The 26,517-nt window shown below is 35.7% G+C and overlaps 1 pseudogene; it reads right to left on the bottom strand.

Moving 5' to 3' along the window:
• Positions 1 to 12,144: 12,144 nt before the first annotated feature.
• LOC101680808 lies at positions 12,145 to 12,578 on the bottom strand (annotated as a pseudogene).
• Positions 12,579 to 26,517: the final 13,939 nt, after the last annotated feature.

The following is a 26,517-nucleotide window of genomic DNA, read 5'->3' as shown; positions in this document are numbered from 1 at the left end:
AGAGTGATACATTTGTTACAATTGATGAATCTACATTGGCATTTCATGCTTACCTAAAGCCTGTAGTTTACATTAAGATCCACTCTTGATGTTGTATATTTTATGGTTTTTAACAAATGTATAATGACATATATCCACCATTATAGTATCATACAAAGTATTTTCACTGCCTTAAAAATGCTCTGTGCTTGGTCTGTTCATCCCTCTCCTGTCCCCAACCCCTGGCAACTATTGATCTTTTTACTGTTTCCATAGTTTTGCCTTTTCCAGAATGTCATGTAGTTGGAATCATATAAGATTTCCTTCTTCCACGTAATAGTATGCACTTACGTTTCCTTCATGTCTTTCCATGGCTTGATTAGATAATTTCTTATTAATACTGAATAATAGTCCTTTGTCTGAGTGTACCACAGTTTATTTATCCATTCACTTAATGAAGGACTTCTTGATTGCTCCTGATTTTTGCCATTATTAGTAAAGCTACCATAAATAGCTGGTGCATGTTTTTATGTAGACTTAAGTTTTCAACTCTTAGGGTATATACCAAAGAGCATGATTTTTGGATTATATGGTAAGAGTATATTTATATATTTTTATATATAAATGGGTGTATATGGGTGTGTGTGTGTGTGTGTGTGTGTATCCTTATATATAAGTAACCACCAAAATATTTTCTAAGCTGGCTGTGTCTTTTACATTCTCACCAGCAGTAAGTGAGAATTTCTGTGCTCCACATCATCACCAATATTTGGTGCTGTCAGTGTTCCACATTTCTGGTTAGCCTAACAGGTGTGTAGTAATCTTATGGTTGTTTTAATTTGCAATTTCGATGACATATGTGGAACATCTTTTCATATACTATTTTCCATCTGTTCATCTTCTTTGGTGAGGTGTCAAGGTCTTTAGCCCATTTTTTAATTGTCCTTTTTTAAAGTATTTGAGTTTTAAGAATTCTTGGTATATTTTAGATACCAATCCTTTACATATATCTTTTCAAATATTTTCTCCCTGTCTGTGACTTGTCTTCTTATTGTATTAACTATTGTTTTTTACAGAGCATAAATATTTCATTTTAATGAAGTCCAGTTTGTCAGTTCTTTCTCTCATGGATCATGACTTGGGTATTATATAGAAGTCATTGCCATACCCAAGATCATCTAGGTTTTCCACTATGTTATCTACAAGGAGTTTTATTGTTTTGCATTTAACATTAAGGTCAGTAATCTGTTTTCAGTTAATTTTTGTGAAGGGTGTAAGATCTAGAGATCAATTGACTATATTTATGTGGGTTTATTTCTGAGCTTTTCATCTGGTCCATTGATCTATTCGTTTATTCTTTCATTAATACGACACTGTGTCTGTTACTATTGCTTTATAGTAAATCTTGAAGTTGGACGATATCAGTCCTCCAACTTTGTTATTCTCTTTCAATATTGTATTGATTATCCTGTGTCTTTTGCATCTTCATTTAAACTTTAGAATCAGTTTGCCAATATCCATAAAATAACTTACTGAGATTTCGCTTGGTATTGCAATGAACTTATAAATTAATTTGGGAAGAACTGACACCTTGACAATATTTTCTTCCTATCCATGAACATGGACTGTCTCTCCATTTCTTTAGTTTTTCTTTGATTTCTTTTATCAAAGTTTTATAGTCTTCCTCATAGATCTTATACCTCATACCATAGATCTTATACCTTATACCAATTTGTACCTGAGTTTTTCATTTTTTGGGTGCTAATATAATTGGTATTGTATTTTTAATTTCAAATTCCTCTTGTTCATTGCTGAGATATAGAAAAGCATTAACTGGGCGCCTGGGTGGCTCAGTGGGTTAAAGCTTCTGCCTTCAGCTCAGGTCATGATCCCAGAGTCCTGGGATCGAGTCCCACATTGGGCTCTCTGCTTAGCAGGGAGCCTGCTTCTCTGTCTCTCTCTGCCTACTTGTGATCTCCGTCTGTCAAACAAACAAACAAACAAATAAATAAATAAATAAAAAGAAAAGCACTAACTTCTGTATATTAACTTTGTATCCTGCTACTTTGCTATTATCAATTATTAGCGTTCAGAGTCTTTTTGTCCAGGTTTTCAGATTTTCTTTATAAATGATCATGTCATCTGCAAACAAAGATAGTTTTAATTCTTCCTTCCCAGTCTATGTATCTTTATGTCCTTTTTGTGTTTTAACATTTTAGTTATAACTTACAGGACAATGTTGAAAAGAGTTGTGAATGAGACATCCTTGCCTTGTACCTGATCTTAGTTGGAAAACTTCGAATTTCTCATCATTAAGTATGTTAGCTGTAGGATTTTAAAGACCTTCTTTATCAAATTGGGGAAGTTCCTCTCTATTCCTAGTTTACTGAAGGTTTTTATCATGAATATGTTTTGGATTGTGTAAAGTACTTTTTCTTTATCTGTGGATATGATTGTGTGATTTTTCTTTTTTTAGCTTACTGATGCAATAGATCATATTAATTGATTTTTGAGTATTGAACCATTCTTGCCAAAGCTTGTTCTTCTAGCCACCCTGTAGTAAGGTTCTATTGAGCTTGTATAAGAGACAATCTACTTTGTGGGAAACTAGTCTATCCTAAACAGAAAGACTTTATCATGATTATGCCTAAAACACCATCATCCATGATGTCTGATGCTCTTGATGTTGAAAATTTACAATCTCAGCACACAGCACGTAGATCTCTAGACCTTGACCCTTTGGGTTATTTCAACATAATGTGCCTCATTTTCTTTCTAGCCATAGTACTGACTGAGAGTCATAAAAAATATTTTGGAGTAGAGCCTTACAATATTTTTACCTACATATAGTCAAAATAAGATATAAAGTGGTGCCTGGGTGACTTAGTCAGATAAGCATCTGCCTTTGGTGCAGGTCATGGTCCCAGAGTTCTGCGATCAAGCCCTGCATTGGGCTCCCTGCTCTGTGGGGAATCTGCTTCTCCCTCTCCCTTCTCCCCACTTCCTCTTTCTTTCTTTCAAAAAAATAAATAAAAATCTTGAAAAAAAGGTAAGATATGAATATTAGCATATGTCCGTCCTTCCTTCTTTCCTTCCTTCCTTCCCTTCTTACTTTTTAAAAAGATTTATTGGGGTACCTGGGTGGCTGAATTGGTTGGGCAACTGCCATTGGCTCAGGTCATGATCCTGGGTTCTAGGATTGAGCCCCACATCTGGCTCCTTGCTCAACGGGGAGCCTGCTGCTCCCTCTCCCTCTGCCGGCTACTCTACCTACTTATGCTCTCTCTGTCAAATAATTAAAATCTTTAAAAAATAATAAGACAATAAAAATATTTATTAATTTCTTTATTTGAGAGAGAACGAGAGAGAGCACAAACAGGTGAGGGGCAGAGGGTGAGGGAGAAGCAGGCTTCCAGCTGAGCAGGGAGCCCAATGAAAGTTCCGATCCCAGGAACCCAGAACCATGATCTGAGCCAAGGCAGATACTTAAACAACTGAGGCACCCAGGTGCCCCTCTTTTTCTCTTTCTTTCTTATCTGTCTCTATCTATCTACCCCCTAATATATACTTCTTGATGTATAGTATAATATGTACTTAGTTTGCCAGGTTTTAATGTTTGCATTCATGTACAACTTAATGAACAATATTTTAATTTTATATCAGGATAATCTAGAATTATTCTTTTTAGTGGTTTGAAAGTAAAGTACATAGATTAACATCCAGTTTATAAGTGAACTTCATGGTACATGTATTGAGTACAAACTTTATTCTTGGTTTCAGTTTGCTTCTTTTTTTTTTTTTTTTAAAAGATTTTATTTATTTATTTGACAGAGAGGCAGGCAGAGAGAGAGAGAGAGAGGAGGAAGCAGGCTCCCTGCTGGGCAGAGAGCCCGATGCGGGACTCGATCCCAGGACCCTGAGATCATGACCTGAGCCGAAGGCAGCGGCTTAACCACTGAGCCACCCAGGCGCCCGGTTTCAGTTTGCTTCTATACACCTATTTTTCTTTTGCTTCATCTTTGTTTATTTTGTTCTATTTTTGGATCTTTTAAGTTGCTTTAAAAACTTTTATGATAAAATACAATATAAATAAATGATAAAATATATTTGCATTATCATCCAGTGTTTACTTCATATTATTATTTATGAACTATTGAGAGATACATTTAATACTTTAGCTTGAAAATAGTCACTTTCCCCAAGTAAACCAAAACAATGTTCATTGCATATAATTTGTTTCTAGCCACAGGGATTGTAAGATGGAGAGGTAAGAATGGATCATTTTTAAAATAATTTATAAGGCTATAAACTCTGTGGTATATTAATTTTCCTAAACCTGTTAATAGATTATTTAAAATTAAATTATTTTCATCTTTAAATATTTTGAAGAGGTGGATACAATGTCTGGAAACATTTGTCAGAAAAAAATTTTAGTTTTCCTTACAGATGTAGTAGGCAGCAATGTATAAATACTAAATGTATCATAATTTAGGAAGAAAGCAAAAGGCTATTTTCTGTTTCAACTGAAAGTTATGAAGAGTTGGATTTTTCCCTGAGGAGCTAATTATTCGCTGAGATTACTATGGTAGCAGATTTTACAAGAAGTTCAAGATGTCTGTAAATAGTTATAAAAAAAAAAAAACTATAGATGTCATTTAAGTGTAACACTGAAACCATATAAGCCAGTTCATTTTTTTTAAATGGCTGATTGCATAAATGATTAACTATGAAGAATTGTTTAATTAAAAGTTAGATAGTCCTAGGGCACCTGGATGGCTCAGTCAGGGGAGTGACTGGCTCTTGATTTCGGCTCAGGTCATGATCTTGGTGATCTGAGATGGAGCTCTGCATTGGGCTCAGGCCTCAGCAGGGAGTCTGCTTGAGGATCTCTCTCCTTCTCTATCCCTACTCCCTATCCTCTCTTTTTCTCTCTAAAATAAATAAACCTTTAAAGAAGAAAAAATTATACAGTCCTATGAAGTAATATTTGAAATTGTTCTGATTTTCTAGTTCCTGGGATGAAAAGTCAGTAATATTTTATAATTTTCCAGTTGGCATATCGCATTTCAGAAGATGATCTTTATTTGTAAGATACTAAAAGTTAGAGTAATGATCATCCATAAGGCAAAGAATGTATCTTTAAATACTATCTTTGGGAACGTGCCATCGTATCATATGTGTTTTCATGAGGTACTTATGTTTTTCCTTGAGTATATATCCTGTAATGGACATTTCTATTCCTTGCCTCTGTGACAAGTATCTATTTTCTCTTTAGGTAAGAGAACCAGTTTGTTTGTTTGTTTGTTTGTTTGTTTCAGGAGACAAAAACTCCTCCCTTCCAATCAGTCTGTACAGTCTGGGTGTCAGTCTGTATACTTTAGAAGGGCCTGAGTCTGCCTTGTGACTCTAAAGAGCATAAAAACTCAGATTGGACCAAGGAAAAAAATTGATTTGCCATGGCAAAGATGAATATATGATCCAAACCAGGTCATGATGAGGGGACATCAGTCTTGGCGCATTTTGGTAGAACTTCTGGGAAGATGTGGTTTCTCTCCACTAAGCTAAAAGGTTGTAAGTGGGAAGTTTCTGTTGTTCATATTTGCCTCAGTATGGGAGAGCTTCTCGGAGAATACTGTGGTATCCGAAAAATGGAAATGGAAAAAGAGAGTGTTCTGTTTATCTTTTGTATTCTCTGGATCTAGGTATACCTATAGCTAGATATATCTCTGAATTGCTTAGCCACTTGAGCCACTCTTTTACCTCATTTTGCTTGAGCTAGTTTGAATTACGGTGTTGTCACTTGCCAAGAAGGCTGGAAGGTTTAGGATGGACCACTGTACTGTGGCTTATAGTAAATGATTTAATAATAACATACAGTTTTACTAAGGTGAAGCCTATGTATCTTAATGGAGATTATTGAGGCAATTATCCTGACAATTCAAAAAAATCTTTAATTACTTACCTATTTTCCACTGAATTATTTGTATTTGTAAAGTTCTAAATAGCAGAACAATTTAGCCTTGATTAATATTAATCTCCAATGGACAAAAAGAGAAGGACAGCAAGATAAAGCATAAAGAGCACAAGGTTAAGAATGAGAAAATGAATTCTGCTCAGCAGGTTTTAAAGTTTTAAATTCAAAAAGAATTGGGAAGAGTTCTAATAGGCAATTGGCATAAGACACAGAAGTCTGGGCCAGCAGACATTCCAAGCCTACTTTGGTGTGCTTTTCATTCCTCTCCATTCCCCCTAATATACTTTTACATCTTGATGATGTCCTAATGATTTTTTAAATCATTAGCATGATTTCCTATACTTTTGTTTTGTTTTGTTTTAGAACACTTTTAGTCTCCTTTTGTGATGTGCATTTAATAATTTAGTTAGACCTGGAATTCTTTATTACCCCAATCTTGGCTATACAGAATTTATGTAATTTGGGAGTTACCTATTATTATGTCTTCTAGTACTGTGGAAACCATGTAAGGATCTCAGTGATATCTTTGACCTAGAGAAGCAAGAACTACTTGGATGCATCTGGGAACATTTTCCAGCCCTAAGTAAACAGTGCTATAACAACGTCAATCTTGTATGACACAAGATCCTTAGATGTCTGAAAAGAGATATTAGAAGCTTACTTCTTTTGCCTGTCTTGGCAATTGACCCTTTTGTGCTTTTTATGAGATGTGTCTTATATGTACCTTTATATGTATGTACACATACACATATAGATATCTTTATATTGAGATACACATATGGGTGTTTATATATTGGTATATACATATAAATTGGTGTGTATATATAAGGGTATAGGTACATAAATAAAATATTTTATACATAAAGGTATATCTATGCATATGTGGGTTTTTTTTAATATTTTATTTATTTATTTGACACAGAGAGAGAGAGATCACAAGTAGGCAGAGCAGCAGGCAGAGACAGAGGGGAAGTAGACTCCCTGCTGAGCAGAGAGCCCAGTGAGAGCAGAGAGCCCCAGGCTCAATCCCAGGACCATGAGATCATGACCTGAGCCGAAGGCAGAGGCTTTAACCCACTGAGCCACCCAGGGGCTCCTGCATATGTGTTTATATGTATAAACATACCCTTTTATAGCTTTTTATATGTATAAACATTTTTGTGTGCTACTCCTTTGGATAGAGTTTATTATATGACTTTGCCTGCCTATATATAATAATACAAAGTATCTTCAGTACTAAATGTGTCTTTCTTTTGTCTATTTGTCTATTGCCTACTGACCACTGAGCAGTGCCCATTAGTAGTAACAGATTCTATTGTTTTTTTCACTTTCTTGCCTATATGACCTTGGGTGAGGCACTTCTCTTAGCTAGGTATTTGCCACAAAGATATTTTCAACTCTAAATATTTTATTCTCTCAGAATTTTTTAGTTCATTCTAATATTAACACCAGAAATATTTTGGGCTAAAAAATGTGGGTAAAAACTGAGTAATTAATCTATCATTTTGTGGATTTACAAGTAAATGCACATTCTAGTGGATCAGAGCCCCTTCTGAGACATTTTGTTTACTTTTGATAGAAGTTTGACCTTCATATACCTGCCACCTTGAATTCTCTTACCTCGTTAATCTACCAGTTTGAACAGTAACATGTTCTTTTAATGTTGCCACTTGTTATAGAGATAGTCCAGTTCCTGACAATAACTTGTACAGACTGGTGACATGTTTGAAAATAACATAGCGTTTCTTAGAAGAGTGCTGTCTTTTGATTGCATCATTGATTTTTTTTCCTTCTGCCATTGTGTTTCTTACCAAGTATACTGTGAACTTCTTATCAATATTAGCAGGGATATATGAGAAACCTAGCATTCCTCTGGGAATATTATTTCTGTTGTTTCTCTCTAAAAACACAATGGAAAAAGAGGCTCTGTGATTTCCATGCAGTCTTTCAGACAGTTAAAATACTAAATTTTAGCACAATTATATGTTCTAGCTGTAAAACAACCACTTGATAATCTTAACATTAATTAATAATCTTAAATATTAAAATAAAGAAGAGACACTTTCAAAATTAGTATCACTAAATTGGCATCATAAATTAGTAGTTATGACTTTGAGGTTATGAATGATACATATTTAAGGACAATTAATGAACAAAATCTTTGTGTATCATATGCAGGAGTTAATATTAGCTAAAATAATCCAGCTCACTGTAGCAGGAACCTTACTTTTGTCAACATTTGCATTATACTTATAATGCTAAGGCTAAATGGGACCTGACCCAATTTCTGTGTTTTATACATGATGAAACTTAGGGTTAAATGACTTGGCTAACATGAATAGTGTTGGAGGTAAGATAATTTCATGGATCTTGTAGTAACCATTTATTTATTAAAAAGTAATCATAAATGAAGAATGATTCTTCCCGTTCTTGAAACATTTTAAATTGTGTATCTTTGGGAGTCTCCTTTATTTAATGTTTTAGTGACAAATTCAAAACAATAATGTTCAGTTCAAAGGTAAAAAAAGATTAGTTTCTAATCAAGCTAACCTAGATAATCAGTCTAGGTCAGGCATTATTATTATTATTATTATTTTGTATGCTTAAAGTTCACGTCTTCAAAAAGGAAAGCCAAAGAGTCTTTGGGACGTTATATTTTTTCCCCCTATATCTAGGAAGGTTGGTCATATTTCTTCAGGTGTATAAGAGCTGACATATATTTTAATGATTTTGTTCAACATGAAATAACAAGGAACTAAGGGGTGAATCCTAAAGAAGGGCAATTTATAATACACAGACATAAAAAATATGATTTAAAGGCATCTTTTATAGTGTTGTTTGATTTTTTGTATTGTGGATGTTGTTATTTAATTAGCATTTTGTTTTTAAGCTTGTAAATTTAGTATAGCATTTAAAATCATTTTCTATCTTTATGTGATTATCTGTGCATAGATGTGTTTTTTATATAGAACCTAACTGTGGTAAACAAAATAACATATAGTCAAAGTAGCCTAAATATTTTTTAAAGTGCAAATGGATTTTCACAAAGTGAATACACCGATTTCATCAACACCCAGATAAGAATAAAACATCACCATTCTTGAAAACCTCCTCATGCACCCTCCCATGCCCAGAATCAGCAATTATCCTGACTACTATCATCATTAATTAGTTCTGCCTGTTTTTGACCATTATATAAATGGAGTCTTACCATATGTACTATTTCCTGAATACTATAGTTTATATTACATGTATGAAATTCATTCATATTGTCACATGTGGTTGTAACTTGTTTATTTTCATTGTTCTATAGTATTCCATCACATGAATACACCACATTTTATCTTTTCTATTGCTGATGGACATTTAGGTTGTTTGGCTGTGTAAACAGTGCTGCTCTGACCATCATCCACAGGTCTTTTTGTGCACAAAAATGTACACATATTTATTGAGTAAATACAAAGAAGTGAAATTATTGGGTCATAATGTAGATGTATGTTCAGTTTTTGTAAATACTGCTGAATGGTTTTCTAAAGTATAATTCTTAACAGCAATAGGAAAATTGTAGCTGTTTTCAAATTCATCAATCCTTGGCATTTTCAGTCTTTTAAATATTGCCATTCTTGCAGTTATGTAGTAGTATTTCATTGTTGTTTAAATTTGTAGTTAATTTCATTTTGGTTAAATTTGATAACTAAAAATACCCGTTTCAAACATTTACTAGCCATTCATATATACTCCTTGGGAAAGTGCCAGTTCATGTTTTGTGCCCATTTTTTCTATTATCTTATTGTTCTTTGTAGATTTTGTCTTATATATGTTGTTAACAAATCATATATATATATATATATATATATATATATATATATATATATGAAAAACTTTTTCTGCTGTGTGGTTTACTTTTTAAATATCTCTTTGGATGAACAAAGGTGTTTAATTTTAATGTAGTCCAATTCATCTATTTTCCCTTCATGATTACTACCTCCTTTGTATTGTTTTCAAATCTTTGCCTACTCCAAGATCAAGGAAGTATTTTTCTGTGATATATCCTATTTGTTGTATTGCTTCTATAATTAGAAGTTAAATATAATTATTTAATTATACAGTTAAATCAAGTGATCACATAAATGTGAGCCTATTTCTATTCTCTTCCATTGGTGTATTTGTTTATCCTTAGGTGAAAACACACTTTCTTAATTATCATAGTTTTTTATAGGGCTTTATATCTGGTACTATAGGTCCTCTAGCCTTATTCTTCTTCAAGATATTCCTGAAGGGAGGATTCTGGATGATTGAAAAGTAGCTAAATGTCAGGAATCTGTGTTCTTGTCTAGACAACAGTTGTACTGGTGGAATCTGTCTGGCGTAACTACAGACATATTTCACTTTATTGTTTCACTTTGTTGTGTTTTTACAAATTGAAGGTGTGTGACAACCCTGAATCAAGCATGGCTATTGGCATATTTTCCCAGTAACATGCTCTCACGTTGTGTCTCTATGTCACATTTTAGTGGGTCTTACAATATTTCAAACTTTTTCATTATTATTATATTTATTCTGGGCATCTCTCTTCTGAAATTACAACTCACTGAAAGCTCAGATGTTGGCATTTTTTAGGAATAAAGTATTTTTAAATTAGGGTGTGTACTTTTTTAAAGTCATAATGCTATTGCACACCTAAGAGATTACAGTATAGTGTAAACATATTTTTTATGCATTGGGAAGCCAAAAACTTGATTTAATTTATTTCTTTGTACTATTTGCCTTATTGCAATGATCTGGAAATGAACCTACAATATCTCTGAGCTGTGCCTGTGTTTTGGAACTCTAGAGTGTGTTGAAGGCTTGTTACCTCCCAGGGTAATTCTTGGATGGTAAATCATGGTTAGTTTGGTTCATTTTAGCTCTCAGCACAGTACCATCCACCCATCATCCATTCCTAACCATTCTTAAAGCAACCTGCAGTTAGCCTGCAGGAGCCAGGGTTGGCAAAAAGGACACTGTCCTCCAAGTATTTGGGATTTGTACCCTAAACACTGATTGCTGTTTCTAATCGCAGAGGTACAAAGAATCAGGTGGCCACTGCTGTTGCACCTCTCCTTATTGTTGTAAACCCCTCCTCCTCTGGATATAGTGACTTCTAGGGAACTTCATTTTTCTCTTTTCCCCTTTTATTGGAGCAAGGCACTAAACATTATAACATTCGAGAGCAACTGCACATACGAGGAAAATTAGGAAGTGATGCCTCAGGTAAAGGGAAAGATGCATGTTCATTGAAGATCTGAGAAGACTTAAAGTTTACAGTTCAGGCTAGTCCTCAGCATAGAAGCAGACTACAGGGCACTTTCGTGGCTCAGTCGTTAAGCATCTGCCTTTGGCTCAGGTCATGATCCCAGGATCCTGGGATCGAGCCCCACATGGGGCTCCCTGGTTTGGTGGGAAGCCTGCTTCTCCCTCTCCCACTAACACTGCTTATGTTCCTGCTCTCACTGTCATTCTCTCTATCAAATAAATAAACAAAATCTTTTTTTTTTTTTAAGCAGCAGCCTACGATAATAAAAACATAAACAGAAAAAAGCAAAAATTTTTTAAAGACCCAGCAAAACATGAAAGGGGGAGAATCTGATTTCTAGAGCTACCACATTATTAGACTCAAATGTCAGTTTTCAACAGAAATATCACAACACATACAAAAAAATAGGAAAGTACAGCCTATCCAAAGGAAAATAACATATCAATAGAAACTGTCCCTAAAATGGTAGACTTGGATATTCTTGGCTTTTTGAATTTCTGTATAAAATTTATAAGCGGCTAATTTGTGTTATCCATTTATGTTTTAAATACACTTGATAAGATTTTGATTTGGGTTACATTGAATCTATAGTCTGAGATGATTAATATATTACTATAGTAGGTCTTCCAATCCATGAGCATTGTATAGTTTTTCATTTCATAGATTTTCTTGTTTCTTTTCTTCTTCTTTTTTTTAGTTTAAATAAAAAAGGGAATTTATTACATGAATACAAAGGTTCTTGCAGGGATTCCAACAGCCATAATGGGTCATACCTAGAAGCACACTTTTCTGAAGGACAGATCATGTTATAATCACAGATTTCTACTTCTGGGTTTTGCAAGATCATGAAGAGAATATCCTAGAGGACAGTCCTTCCTGTATAGTGTGTAAGGGACTAGAATGTAGATTCATTTCTGCTTGCTTTTTGATCCCTTTATTCATTTATTCTGGCCTTAAACTTGCCAAGCCCATGTTGGCAGATATTTATGAGCTCATTTAAACCTCTCCAAAATGGTTCAACAGCTGGAAGAGCACCTCAAGTCTGAATGTGTAAATTAACTTTGCTCTGTGAAGAATGGGTTGTAGTATAACTGCAAAATTCCACTTCCTGATTCTTCATGATCATGTAACAAAGAGAATTTCCTAGGGTATGGCCTCCTTGTACAATACAAATGTCATACATTGTCTATCTGTTCCAGCTGCCTGGACTGTTTCCAGGGCTGTCTTCCTCTAGCCTTCAGCCACTGAGGTCTTCAATCCAGTTATTTTTCTCTCCAGCTCTTGGTTGTCTTTCACTGCATAGTGAGGGGTGGAGTGGTGGTGGTACATTGGAGGCTCTAACCTATATTGTGAAACATGTGGGAGAAGCAGCTAGTAAGGCCTTCTTCTTTTTTTTCTTAAAGATTTTATTTATTTATTTGACAGAGAGATCACAAGTAGGCAGAGAGGCAGGCAGAGAGAGAGGAGGAAGCAGGCTCCCTGCTGAGCAGAGAGCCGGATGTGGGGCTCAATCCCAGGACCCTGAGATCATGACTTGAGCCAAAGGCAGAGGCTTTAAACCACCTAGCCACCCAGGTGCCCAACACTTTTTTTAAAATACAGATTTTATTTATTTATTTTAGAAAGAGGGAACACTTGTGAACAGGGAAAGGCAGGGGGGAGGGAGAAGGAAAGGGAGAAAGAATCTGATGTAGATTCTACACTGAGTGCAGAGCCCCAATACAGTGAGATCATGACATGAGCCAAAACCAAAGTTGGCCACTTAATTAGTTGACTGAGCCACCCAGGTACCCCACACTATCAACACTTTCAACCAGAGTAGTACATTTGTTACACTTGATGAACCTACATTGAGCACCATCATCACCCAAAGTCCATAGTTTACATTAGAGTTCACTCTTGATCTTGTACATTCTGTGGGTTTTAACAAACGTACAATACCTGTGTCCACCATTATCATATCCTACAGAAAAAAGTTTCATTGTCTTAAAAATCTTTTGCTCTGCAATGGCCATGTTTGCTGAACTGTGGAAAGAACCAAGATGCCCTTCAATGGACGAATGGATAAGGAAGATGTGGTCCATATACACTATGGAGTATTATGCCTCTATCAGAAAGGATGAATACCCAACTTTTGTAGCAACATGGACGGGACTGGAAGAGATTATGCTGAGCGAAATAAGTCAAGCAGAGTCAATTATCATATGGTTTCACTTATTTGTGGAGCATAACAAATAACATGGAGGACACAGGGAGATGGAGAGGAGATGGGAATTGAGGGAAATTGGAAGAGGAGGTGAACCATGAGAGACTATGGACTCTGAAAAACAATCTGAGGGTTTTGAAGGGGCGGGGTATGGGAGGTTGGGGGAGCCAGGTAGTGGGTATTAAGGAGGGTGTGGTACAAAAACAATGAATTCTGTTATGCTGAAAAGAAATTTAAAAATAAAAAAATCTTTTGCTCTGTACTTGTTTACCTGTCCCTCCCTTTTAACCATTGGCAACCACTGGTCTTCTTATTACTTCTATAGTTTTGCCTTTTCCATTATGTTATGTAGTTAGAGTCATAACATTTTCATCTGGCTTCTTTCATTTAGTAATCTTCATTTACATTTCCTCCATGTCTTTTCATGGCTTGCTAGCTCAATTCTTTTTCTCACTAAGTGGCATTCCATTGTTTGGATGTACCATAGTTAATTTATCCATTCATCTAATGAAGGACATCTTGATTGCTTCCTAACGTTGTTGATTATTAAACTAGTGAAGGACATCTTGATTCCTTATGTTGGTGGTTATTTAAAAATAAAGCTGATATAAACATGTGTAAGTGTTGTATGGAATTAAGTTTTCAACTAATCTGAGTAAATACCAAGGTGTATGATTGTTGGATCATATGGTAAAAGTATGTTTAGTTTTGTAAAAAACTGCCATACTATCTTCCAAAGCGTTTGTACCATTTTGCATTCTACTCATAGCAATGAATGAAATTTCCTTTTGTTTCACATCCTCATCAGCATTTGGTGTGCTTGGTGTTTGGGCTGTTGTTGTTGTTTTTTTCCATTCCACTTGTAGTGGTATCATACCAATTTAGTTTGCAATTCCCCAGTGGAATATGATGTATATCCTTTTATATGATTATTTGCCATTTTTTGGTCTTCTTTGGTAAGGTGTCAATGCAGTACTTTGGTCCATTTTTTCAAATGGGTTTCTTTCTTACTGTTGAATTTTAAGAGTTCTTTGTATATTTGGTATAAAAGTCATTTATCAGATATGTTTTTTTGTAAATATTTTCTCCCATTCTGCACCTTGTCTTCTCATTCTTTTCAGTGTCTTTCTTACAGTACAAGTTTTTAATTTTAATGAAATCCAGCTCATCAGTTATTTCTTCCATGGATCAAGTTTTGATGTTGAATCTAAAATATTACCACCATACCCAAGTCATCTAGATTTTCTCCTATGTATCTTCTAAGAGATTTATAGTTTTGCATTTTACATTTAGGTCTGTGATGCATTTTGAATTCTTATTTGTGAGAACTGCTAAGATCTGTTTCTAGATTTTTTTTTTTTTTTTAAGTAGGCTCCAAGGCCAACATGGAGCCCAAAGTTGGGCTTGAATTCATGACCCTAAGATCAAGACCTGAGCTGAAATCAAGAGTCAGATGCTTAACAGACTGCACTACCCAGGCACCCCAAGATTTTTGTATTTTTGGTGTGTGATGTTCAGTTGTTCCAGCACCATTTGTTGAAAAAACTATCATTTCTCCATTGTATTATTGGTTAAAGATTTTGACTATACTTATGTTTGTCTATTTATGGGCCCTCTCTTCTGTTGCAGTGATATATTTGTCTATTGGTACAATGCTGTCTTGATTGTTGAAGCTTTATAGAAAGTCTTTAGGTTGGGTAATTTCAGTTCTCTGACTTCGTTATTCCTTAGTGTTATATTCTCTCTTTTGAATCTTTGTTTCTCCATATAAATTTTAGAATCAGTTTGTCAATATCTACAAACTAGTTGAGATTTTGGTTGGGATTGCTGTGAATCTATAGATCAATTTGGGAAGAACTGGCATTTTAATAATATTAAGTCTTCCTATCTATAAACATGGAATATTTCTCCATTTATTTAGTTCTTTGATTTCTTTCATCAGAGTTGCATAATGTATCTCATATAAATCTTGTATATATTTTGTTAGATTTACACCTAAGTATTTCCTTGGTGGGGATGCTGATGTAAATGGCATTATTTTTCATTTCAAAGTCCACTTGTTCATTGCTGATGTATAGGAAAATGATTGACTTTTGTATATTAATGTTAAATCCTGCAACCTTGCTAAAATAGCTGTTTAGTTGCAGGAAATTTTTTGGTGATTTTAATCTACTAATGAGCCCACCAAGGGCATTCTTCATTTCTATTACAGTGTTTTTGATCTTTAGCATTTTTAAATTTTTTCTTTGAATTTCCATCTTTCTGCTTACATTATCCATCTATTCTTGAAGGTTGTCTACTTCTTCCATTACAGTTTTTAAAATAGTAATCACAGTGTTTTAAATTTGTGATCTAATAATTCCAGCACATTTATCATATCAAGTCTGGTTCTGATGCTTGCTCTGTCTCTTCATACTGTGCTTTCTGTCTTTAGTATGCCTTCTGACATTTTGTGAACAGCCTGAAATGGTGTACTGGGTAAAAGGAACTTAGGTAAATAGATCTTTAGTGGTCTGGTGTAAGGCATGGCAAAGGGGAAGTGTTCTTTAGTCTTATGATTAAGTCTTAGTCTTTTAGCCAGCCTGTGACCCTGGGCTGTGAATGCCACAAGGTCTTCTCGGTTTCCCCCAGTTCGGCGGGACAGGATGGCTAGAGGGGTTTGAAGTTGTATTTTTCTACCTCCACATCAATAATGTTGTATAGCTTTGCATGATTGCTCATTTTCTAATAGACTTATTTCAAAATATTTGATTTTGGGGGGCTGCTATTTTAAGTAGTTTTGTTTGTACAGTTTATTTCTCTAATATTATTTTATGGGTAAAAGTGAAATAGATTTTTTTATACTAATCTTGTTTCCAATGAACTTTCTAAATTCATAAAGTAATATTCAAATTTCACAAAGTTGCTTGAATTTTCTGTGTACTTGGTTGTGTTATCTGCATAGAACAGTTTTTATTTCTTCCTTTTCAATTATGATACCTTTTCCCTCTGCCTTATTGCTGTGGCTAGGACATCAGACACAATGCTGGGTAAAAGTGATGATAGCAGAAATCCTATCTCATTGATTTCAGAAGAAAACTTTCAGTATTTTACTAGTAAGTATAATGTTTATTGTAGCTTCTTCTTCCCCCTACTTTTTTTTTGGTAGATAACATTTGTCAGATTAAGGAGTACCTAGTGTATTGAGTTTTTGTCTTAAATAGGTATTGAATTTTATAAAAAGTTTATCTGCTTCTGTTGAGATGATCATATGATTTTGTTTTGTTTTGTTAATATGGTGAGTTTTATGGATTAATATCTTGAAAGTTAAACCATTCTTGCATTTCTGGGAGAAATTCAAGTTGATCATAATGCAGTAGCCTTTTTATGAGAGGCTGGATTCAGTTTGTTAATATTTCTTAGAATATATGCATTTATATTCTTTTTGAAAAAATATTTTATTTATTTATTTGAGAGAGAAAGAGCAGGATCAGGAGCAGGAAGGACATGAAGAAAGAATCCAAAGCAGACTCCTTGCTGAGTGCAGAGCCCCTCCCAGGCTCAATCCCATGACCGCGAAATCATGATCTCAGCTGAAACCAAGAGCTGGTCGCCTAACTGACTAAAATACCAGAGGCCCCTGTTTATTTATATTATTAACAGAGATTGCCTTGTATTTCTTTTTGTGTGTGACTTTTTGAGATAATATTAGGTTACTAATGAGTTACTATTTGTCACTTTTTCTAGAGCTTGTGTAAGAACAGTATTATTTTTTCATTAAATGTTTATAAAAATTCAACAGGGCCTGGAGATCTCCGTGTAGAAAGACTATAAACTATGTGTTCAATTTTTGAAAAAAATGGGGAAATATTACACTTTTCATTTCTTCTTGGGTGGGCTTTTTTCCCGAGTCACTTTTTTTTAAATAGAAATATTATTGGGTCACCTAGGTGGCACAGTTGGTTAAACGTCCAACTCTTAGTTTTGGCTTAGGTTGTGATCTCAGGGTCATAGGATTGAGCCCCAGGTCAGACGCCATGCTCAGCACAGAGTCCACTTGAGACGCTCTCTCCCTCTCCTACCTGTCCCCCTTCACAGTCTCTCTCTCTCTTTTTCTCTCTCTCAAATAAATAAATAAATCTTTTTAAAAGGAAATATTATTGACATATAGTAGTCTATTCATTTCATGTGTGTACCATTGTATATTCTTACCTCCTTTGTCATAAATTAATTGACCATATAAGTGTGGGTTTATTTCTGAGCTCTCTTCTAGTCCATTGATCTGTTTTAATGCCAATACTATACTTTGTAGTATAGTTTGAAATCAGGAGCATGACACTTCCAGCGTTTTTCTTCTTTCTCAAGATTGCTTTGGCTATTTGGTATCTTTTGTGGTTCCATACAAATTTTAGGATAACTTGTTCTAGCTCTGTGAAAACACTTTTGATATTTTCATAAGAATTACATTGCATATGTAGATTATTTAGGATAGTAATAAATACCACTTGAGCGTGGTGTATGATCTTTTTAATAAAATGTTCAGCTCAGCTTGCTAATATTTTGTCAAGGATTTTTGCACTATAGTTATTAAGGATATTGGCCTATAATTTCCTTTCCTTTCTTTTCTTTTCCTTTCCTTTCCCTTTCCCTTTCTTCTTTTCTTTTTGTTTCCTTCCTTCCTTCTGTCTTTTGTCTTTCTGTGTGTGTGTGTGTGTGTGTGTGTGTGTGATGTCTTTGTCTAGTTTTGTTATCAGGGTAATGATAGCCTCATAGAATGAGTTTGAAAGTGTTCCTTCCTTTTTCATTTCTTGGAATACTTTCAGAAGGATAGATACTAACTCTTTTTTAAATGTTTGGTAGACCTCTGTGAAGCCATCTATCTGGTCTTGGACTTTGGGTTTTTGTAAGCTGTACTTTTCTAGGGATTGGTGCATTTAATTTAAGTGTTCAATATTTTCTTTGGCATGGAGTTGCTCATTATGTATTCTTGTTATATTTTTAATATTTATAAACTTTGTAGTGATGTCACCATTTTTTTATTCTTGATGTTAGAAATGTATGTCATCACCTGTTTTCTTAGTCAGTATTTTGGGTGTTAATCAAATTTATTCATTACTTTAAAGAACCATTATTTGGCTCTTTTAAATGTGTTTTCCATTGAATGTGTTTTAATTTTATTAATTTTTGTTCTTTCCTCATTACTGACTTCCTCATACTTTGAGGGCATTAATTTGACATTTGTTTACCTAATTTCATGAGATGAACCTTAAATTATTAATATTTAGCCATTCTTCTTTTCAAATAAATGTATTCTAAGGCTAAAGAGTTTTCTTCTGGGTATAGCTTTATCTCCATTCTGTCTATTTTTTTTTCCTTATTTGGAAATATTTTTAATTTCCTTTCATTTTTTAAAAAGATTTTATTTATTTGAAAGAGAGAGATAGCAAGAGAGCATGAATGAGGAGGAGATGGAGAAGCAGGCTTCCCACGAACGGGAAGTCCGATGTGGGGCTTGATCCCAGAGCCCTAGGATCATGACATGAGCCAAAGGCAGATGCTTAATTGGCTGTGCCACCCAGGTTCCCCTAATTTGCTTTCATTTTTGAAGGATTTTTGTTCTGGATAGATTTTGAGGTTATAAATTCTTTTACTTTAGAATTCCAAATGTGTCATCCTGTTTTTTCTTGGATCTTATCACTTATTTTGAGAAGTCACTTTTCAGTGTTATTTTTGTTTCTCTAAAGATAATAGTTCTTTTAACAACTTAAGATTGTGTTTGTTTTTTCTCGTTTATTTGCAGTTTTACTATGATGTGCCTAGGTGGGATTTTCTTTATGTTTATCTTTCTGGGAGTTTATAGCACTTTTTGAATTTATGAATTAGTGCCCTCCATTACTTTTGGAAAATTCTCAGTCATCATCTCTTTACATTGGTTCTTTATTCTCTTCCCACTTCCCTTCTAAGATACAATTACCCTTATGTTAGTCCTCTTCATCATGTTCTCTATAGTATATTTAAGGTGACCACAGGTTCTTTGCCCCTCCTGCCATCAAGGGACAGAATATGTTTTTCCCCTGGCCCTACCTTCTTGTAATCTGGACTAGTTCAATGACTTGATTTAACTATGAGTGCCTCATTTCTTCAGCCAGTGGCACACAAAGTATAGTCCCTGGTCCAGCAGTAAAAGCATCTAGAGCTTGTTAAAAATGCATATTTTTTTGACTTATTCCAAATCCACTAAATTAGAAACTCTGGTCATAGGGTATTATGAGTGTTTTTTGACAAATCTGGGTGATTTTCATGCATGCTAAAATTTTAAAGTAACTGTCCTAGGCAATGGTGATTGGTCCATGGGAAGATCAGATGAAGCAGGACCTTTGATTCCTTTTCTATGATTATATGAACCCTAGAAGGAGGAAGCTCTCTTTTCCTGGTGGTATTGCTAAAAGTGTGTGATGTAGACCCAGAGCTGTTGATAGCCATTGTCATTTACTTAACAGAAAAAATTTCCTATGGATTAAGACAGTATGAGATGGATACATACATAAGATAGAGCCCAGACAACTTTGTTGGAACTCTGAATCCTACTGTGCCTTAAGCTTCATATTAGCTCTTGGCTTTTCAATTATATGAACTTTATTTTTCTTAAGCTAGTTTGATTTAGTTTATGCACTTAGAAGTAAAGAATCTTGACTAATACACAAGTAAACTCCTACTTCTTCCAAATGTTAATCTCATGCAGTGCCCCTAACAAGTAAAGTAGATAACTATAGATCTTCTGAGTGGAACAGAGATAGAAGGCTTCAAATCTTACCATGTGGCTTTTCCCAGGCCTCCCTCAGCTACTCCTGGAGACTTTTTGCAGAACAATCATAAAGCCCGAGGCAACGTATATTAAAACCATTTGTGGTAGACCTCGTGGTGGCTTATGACAGAACCTCTTGTTCTGCCTGATTTCAGCTACAGCTGTGACGGAAAGTTGCTTAAAGTGGCTCAACTCAAGCATCCTGCTGTGTTTCTCTGCTTGTCAGTTGCTGGGCTTTCTCTCAACTAGGGTGTGTCTAGCACAGAGTAGGCAACCTGGAGATTCTGAGTAGTTCGTTCCTCTGAGGTCAAGCTTCTGCAGGGATGAGTGTGTAAGTGTCCTGGCCTTCCATCTCGTAGAAGCACATTTCTTAGACACACTTTCTGTAATTCCAGAGGATTTCCAGTAGAATTGGGTTCTAGGAACCCAAAGAAGTAACAATCCTGTATCTTCCTTTTCCCTCTTTCCCTGCCTTATTGCCTTCTTTTTTTTTTTTCCCCCACTTTGTGATTTTTTTTCCAGAATAAGCCACCTGTATCCAGTCCTTTTCTCAGACTCTGCTTTTGGGAGAAACTAAACTAAGACATCAGTGTTATAAAGAATAGAACTGGGAGTTAGAACTTAAGTCTCTGAATCTCAACTCTGTGAGGTAAGTTATGATATAGGCCTAATCATTTCCTTTCTCTAGGCCTTAGATGTGTCATTTATAAAACAAAGAGGTTGAATTAGCTTCTTACTTAGTTTATTTTAGGTCTGAATTATCAGGTTCCTTCTCGCTCTGACTTTCATGTAACTCTATATACTGCTTCAGAAGCTGAATAATTACACATGAAATGAGAGTGATAAGGCTGGCCAGTATGAAGAATCAGGCCCTCGTGGTTTTCCCCTCTTCTCTAAACACCATTCTTAATTTTTCTCCATAGTCCCCGTTCTCTCCTCCTCCCACCACCACCCCCAACCCTTGCCCTGGAGTATCCAGATGACTTGTCTCACCCTTCTCCTTGATTGGTCCTTGTAGATACAGACTCAGAAAAAGAACCAGAAATACCCAGCCCTGAGCAGACTACACACGGCTATTTTGACAGGCCAGCAGCTCTCAAAATCACAGATATTTAGAGCCTCATGTTTATGTAGGACATAGAGATTGAGAGTAAAAACAAGTATAGGCTGAATATGATCAACTCTCTGGATGACTGAACACAGCGTAATAGACTTAGTACTTTAGGGCTGGAGCCAAAAATACTTAACGAAAAAATGGCTTCAATTTCACATTGATTTATAAAAATGAAATGTTACACCTGGGGATCCAGCCATATATTTCAATCTATTTTTCCTTGTAATTTGAGACAAATTGGATTCTATGATAATGAACACAATCAGGAAGGAAAAGTCTGTTTTTCCTTCAGCAACTAGAAACGATCAATTTAAAATTGTATTGTTGTTGTTGTTTTCACACAGTGGTGGCTTCCAGTGGAGCCTTAATACAATGATTGTGTTGATTCCTGTTGGGAAAAGAAGAGAGGGAAGAGATGCTTGCTGTTTTAAAAAGGAAGCAGAAGGAGTGTGGAGGGTGTGACAAAGAGGACATTCCTGCATACTATTGTCATGTGAGACAGATTCCTGCATGCTCCCCAAGGTTCCCTCTGCAGGGCTGGTCTTAAACACAGGAGGTTTAGGAGCCACCTACGAATGTTGTTTAAGGGATTTATGCAGAGTTTCTGTCTTTCGATATGCTTTCCTCCGCTTAGTCCTTAATGTGTGAAATTCCTTTGAGGTCAGATCCATTCCTTTTCTAAGTAAAGAAAAACTCTATTGGAAAACACCTTTGAGGAGTTATAGTGGATAGAGACCTGAGTTGGGAGTCAGCAGGTAGAACTTTTGCCTCTGTTCTGAAGATAATTAACTGTGAAATCAGGGAGGTCACTTAACCTTTCCCTGGTTTGCTCTCCACATCTCTAAAATGAGTGAGTTCAGAAATAATGATTTCTGCCATCCTTCGCAGCTCTAAAATCTGGATTATTAGTGGAAATTAATGGTAATATTTAAACAGCAGATATATTTTTTCTTAGAGTGGATTTGATGAGAGGAGTGTGTATCTGGGCTTAGAGAATCTGGAGGGCCATGAAATGTGCTTCTTTACAATTTTGACCTGTCCTGCTTATTGCCACCCCATCTGCAACATTGCATGAAATGACATGAAATAGAGTAGGAGGCTTAGAATAGTCTAAAATGAATGGCTTTTATTGAAAGACAGACCTAAGTTCTAATCCTGGCTCTGTCACTTATAAATGGTCACAGGAAGTTACATGACAGCTCTGAGACTCAATTTATATACCAATAAAATGAGGACAATAATACCTTAATTATGGGGTGTCAAATATCCTGGGAGTGATGGTCAGGCAGAAATAGTCAAGGGAAGGAAGATTGCGAATTTTATAAGACAGTTTTGTCCTCTCGGTAACACTGTGTCTCCTTAATACAGAAGATCATAGAGTTCTGCTGTCTGCAGGGTATTAATGTGAAAGTTGAAGGGAGTCATCAGGCAGTCTAATTCTTTCACAATTACACCAACAGTTATGTTATTACTGCTCAATGCTGTGTCATTTCAAAGATGGCAGCCAGTGTTAACATCATTAGAGCTTGCAACATTTTCCCAAAGCAGTGATGCCTCATAGATCTCATCAATATCACTTTGAAAATGGACTCATATCCAGACACATGAAAAGAAAAAACATGGTTATGGATCTTTGCTGTGCAGCACATGGGCTGTATTGAACACAGAAAACAATCTGAAATAACTGAAATCATTATTTCGATGAGAAAAGTCTGCATTGAAATCCATGCTTGTTATTAACATTTGTGATGTTGTTAGAAAATCTTACTAATCTTCTTGCATTCTAATTGGTTTGTTAAGTATAAAACTTGAACCATAAAGAAGAGCAAAACATCTAAGCATATATTTTTAGTTGACTCTGGAAATTCATCATTGTACTGAGATGATTTGATATAAAAAAACCCAACTTTTATAATTCCTGATTTTTTTATTAAAAGGCTTTTAAATTCTTCTTTGGACCCATGACTCCCAATCTTTCTAGCGTTATGTGTTCAGTCTGAAATCAAGGGCATTTGGGAATTCATCTTAACTCTGAGGATGATGGATTTTGAAATTCTTAAAAATGCTATAACTTTTGGGGTCTAATATGTAGGCCACGTAAATTTTAAAATGCTACAGCTTTTCAGTTCTCCCTATTATAGAATCAACAAAATGTATTCCTCCTTTTATTTCTGAACAGTAAGAATAATATTTAGATTTTTGGCAGTTCATTCCTGCAGGCTGAGACATTGAGATGCAGATTACTAATGCCCACTATGAAAAGCTGGTGTGGGAAAACATGCAAATTTCCAGTAATCTTCCCATACTTATATATTGATTAATAATTCCCTTTAAGTGAAATAATGCAGCATATGCTTTATAGGTATTACATGGCTCCTTATTAGAACTAGAAAGAAGAACCATAAAATACAACAGATTACCTGCTTCTTGGTAGTTATAATACATCTATAGGTAAAACTACTAAATACACATTAATTCCTACCTGAAAGATTTATTTTCTGTATGAAAGCAACAATACATATGTCTTAACTTCTTTTATAACACCAAATGCCAAGTACCTACATGAGGAAGGGAAATGATACCTAGAGTCATTCAGAAGATTACTGATGAGTATGATAAGGTCCCAACTTGCAGCATCCGCACAAAATCATTTTATTAAGAAAAATTTCTTTTATTAATGGAGAAACAGTGGGCTGTGTATTTCTGTTTCAGTAGAAGACTACCCAGCTCTTATGTAATTACCCTGGAGCACCTTTATTCTCAGGAACAACAGCATTGTAATGGATGTACCATCAGGCAGCAACCAGATTTATTTCCTGAAGCAGAAGAGTTTTGCAGTGTATGGTAGGTAGGGCATTTCTGTGAACAGAGAATAAAAAGAGCTGAAGGAACTTACTAATGTAAAGCATGCTATTTGACCTCCTATAATTGTATACTATTTGCTAAAAGGTCAAATTGAGGTGGTAAAGGAGGAAGAAAGTATAGGAGGAGACAGAAGAAATGATAGGGTGTTCAGAAACAACTTGAATTCTTTCTGCTTTGCGGCTTGTTGAATCCTTCATCCAAGTCTTTTGTCTTTCCTAGGCCTAACACAGAAGTTGGTTGAAGGCAGTCTTTTCACTTAGCTTCTGTTATTACTTTTGAGGAAGAGGCGGCAGAAGCAAGAGAGAGATGTAAATTTCCCGAGAATGAGAATGGGGAGGAGGATGGTGGATCCAAGTTTTTCAGAGACCACAACCTAAGTTTAGTTGTGTACAATGTAGTAGGATTTCAGAAGGGTTTGGTGGTGTATCCAAACTATGGGCTCTGTAGGTAGGCTGGTGAGAGGATGACCTTTTGCCTAGACTCACTTTCCCAGAGTCAACTCTTTGTCTTGGGTTGGCCTTCACACTGGGACCATAAAAAGATTTCTCAAGTGGAGGGTTGGAGCAGAGAAAATGCATCGAAAGGTAAAGGTTGAATCTTCCAAAAACTTGGCAGGATGGAGACTTGCATTAATTTGCTAGGACTGCTATAATGAAATACTACAAACTGAGTGGCTTAAACAACAGAGATTTATTGTCTCATCCTTCTGGAGGCTGGAAGTCCATGATGAAAATGTCACCAGGGTTAGTCCCTTCTGAGGGTTCTTAGAAAGAATTTGTTCCATGCTTCTTGCCTAGCTTCTGGTGGTTTAGTAACAGTCTTCAGCACCCTCTCACTTGGAGACATATCATCCCAATCTCAGTTTTTTTTTTAAAGATTTAATTTATTTATTTGACAGACAGAGATCACAAGTAGGCAGAGAGGCAGGCAGAGAGAGAAGGAAGTAGACTCCCTGCCAGGCAGAGAGCCCGATGTGGGGCTCGATCCCAGGACCCTGAGACCATGACCTGAGCCCAAGGCAGAGGCTTTAAACCACTGAACCACTCAGGCGCCCCCCAATCTCAGTCTTTTGCTTAATCAAACTATGCACATAGTGATAGTCACTTAGGGCTGCCATAACAAAAGTACCGTAGACTGGATAGCTTAAAAGATATGTACTTATTTTTCACAATTCTGGAGTCTCAGAAATCCAAGATCAAAGCACCATCAGAGCTAGTGTCTTGTGAAGACATTTCTTGGTGTTCAGATGGATGTCTTTTCCTTGTATCTTCACATGGCAGAGGGGAGGGAGAGGAAATAAACTCTTGTGTCTCTTCCTATAACAGCCCTGATCTCATTTATGGGGGCGCCACTCTCATGATCTAATCACCTTACAAAAGGCCCCCCTCTTATTATCATAAGACTGCAGTTAGCATTTCAAAATGTGAATTTTGGTGCGAAAAAATTCATCCTGTAACAGTGATGCCACATGCCAAAATAGGGAAAATGGTGGGAAGGAAAAATCTACAGGGTAGAAAAACACAAGTCTTTTGGCCAAGTTCAGATTGAAATGCCTCTAGATAGACAGAAGTTAGTAATAGCTTCTACTAGATGTCAGTTAAATAGTAAATTTTGAGCTAAACTGAGAGGTTAGAACTAGAAGATCATTGTCATTGTCATATAGATTATATTTAAAACCAAGGTGCAAATGAGTTCATTTGGGAGAATGTATAAATAGAAAAGAAGACCAAGGATAACTTTTCACATTTCAGTGATTAGAAAGAGGAGAGAGAAGTAGCAAAAGTGATTGAAAAGGAATGGCCAGTGAGATGGAAGGCAAGTCAGGAGAAATAAGGAGGTGGGAATATTTCAAAAAGGAGGGAGTGGACAACCAGGCTGAATGCTGCTGAGAGGTCAAGCCAGACAAGCATAGAGAAATAATCATATGAGTTGGAAATAAGGAAAACACCTTGCTAAGTTTGATTTCAGTGGAATTGAGAGGTGGAGTGGAAAACCTGATTGTAGAGGACTGAGAGGAAGATGGAAGGTGAAGAAGCAGAAATGTATTCATACACGGTTTTTTTTCCAAGAATTTTGATAAAAAGCCAAGCAGAGATATATGGATAGATAGAGGTGAATGAGATTATACTGCAATGACAAAAACCAAATAAAATCATAGCAGAACTTGATTACATTAATTCAGTAGCTAGAGGTCAGCTATTACCCTACACCATGGGTCTTCTGATTTCTGGACACAAGCTGACAGAGCTCTCCCAACATGGGACCTGCTCTTTTGATGGAAGAAGGAGGGAGCAAGAGG

The sequence above is a fragment of the Mustela putorius genome, unplaced genomic scaffold, assembly GCF_011764305.1.
Source record: "Mustela putorius furo isolate JIRA1106 unplaced genomic scaffold, ASM1176430v1.1 tig00003850_pilon_pilon_pilon, whole genome shotgun sequence".
Lineage (NCBI taxonomy): Eukaryota > Metazoa > Chordata > Mammalia > Carnivora > Mustelidae > Mustela > Mustela putorius.
The sequence above is the reverse complement of the archived record's forward strand: the minus strand, read 5'-3'. Positions and strand labels throughout refer to the sequence as shown.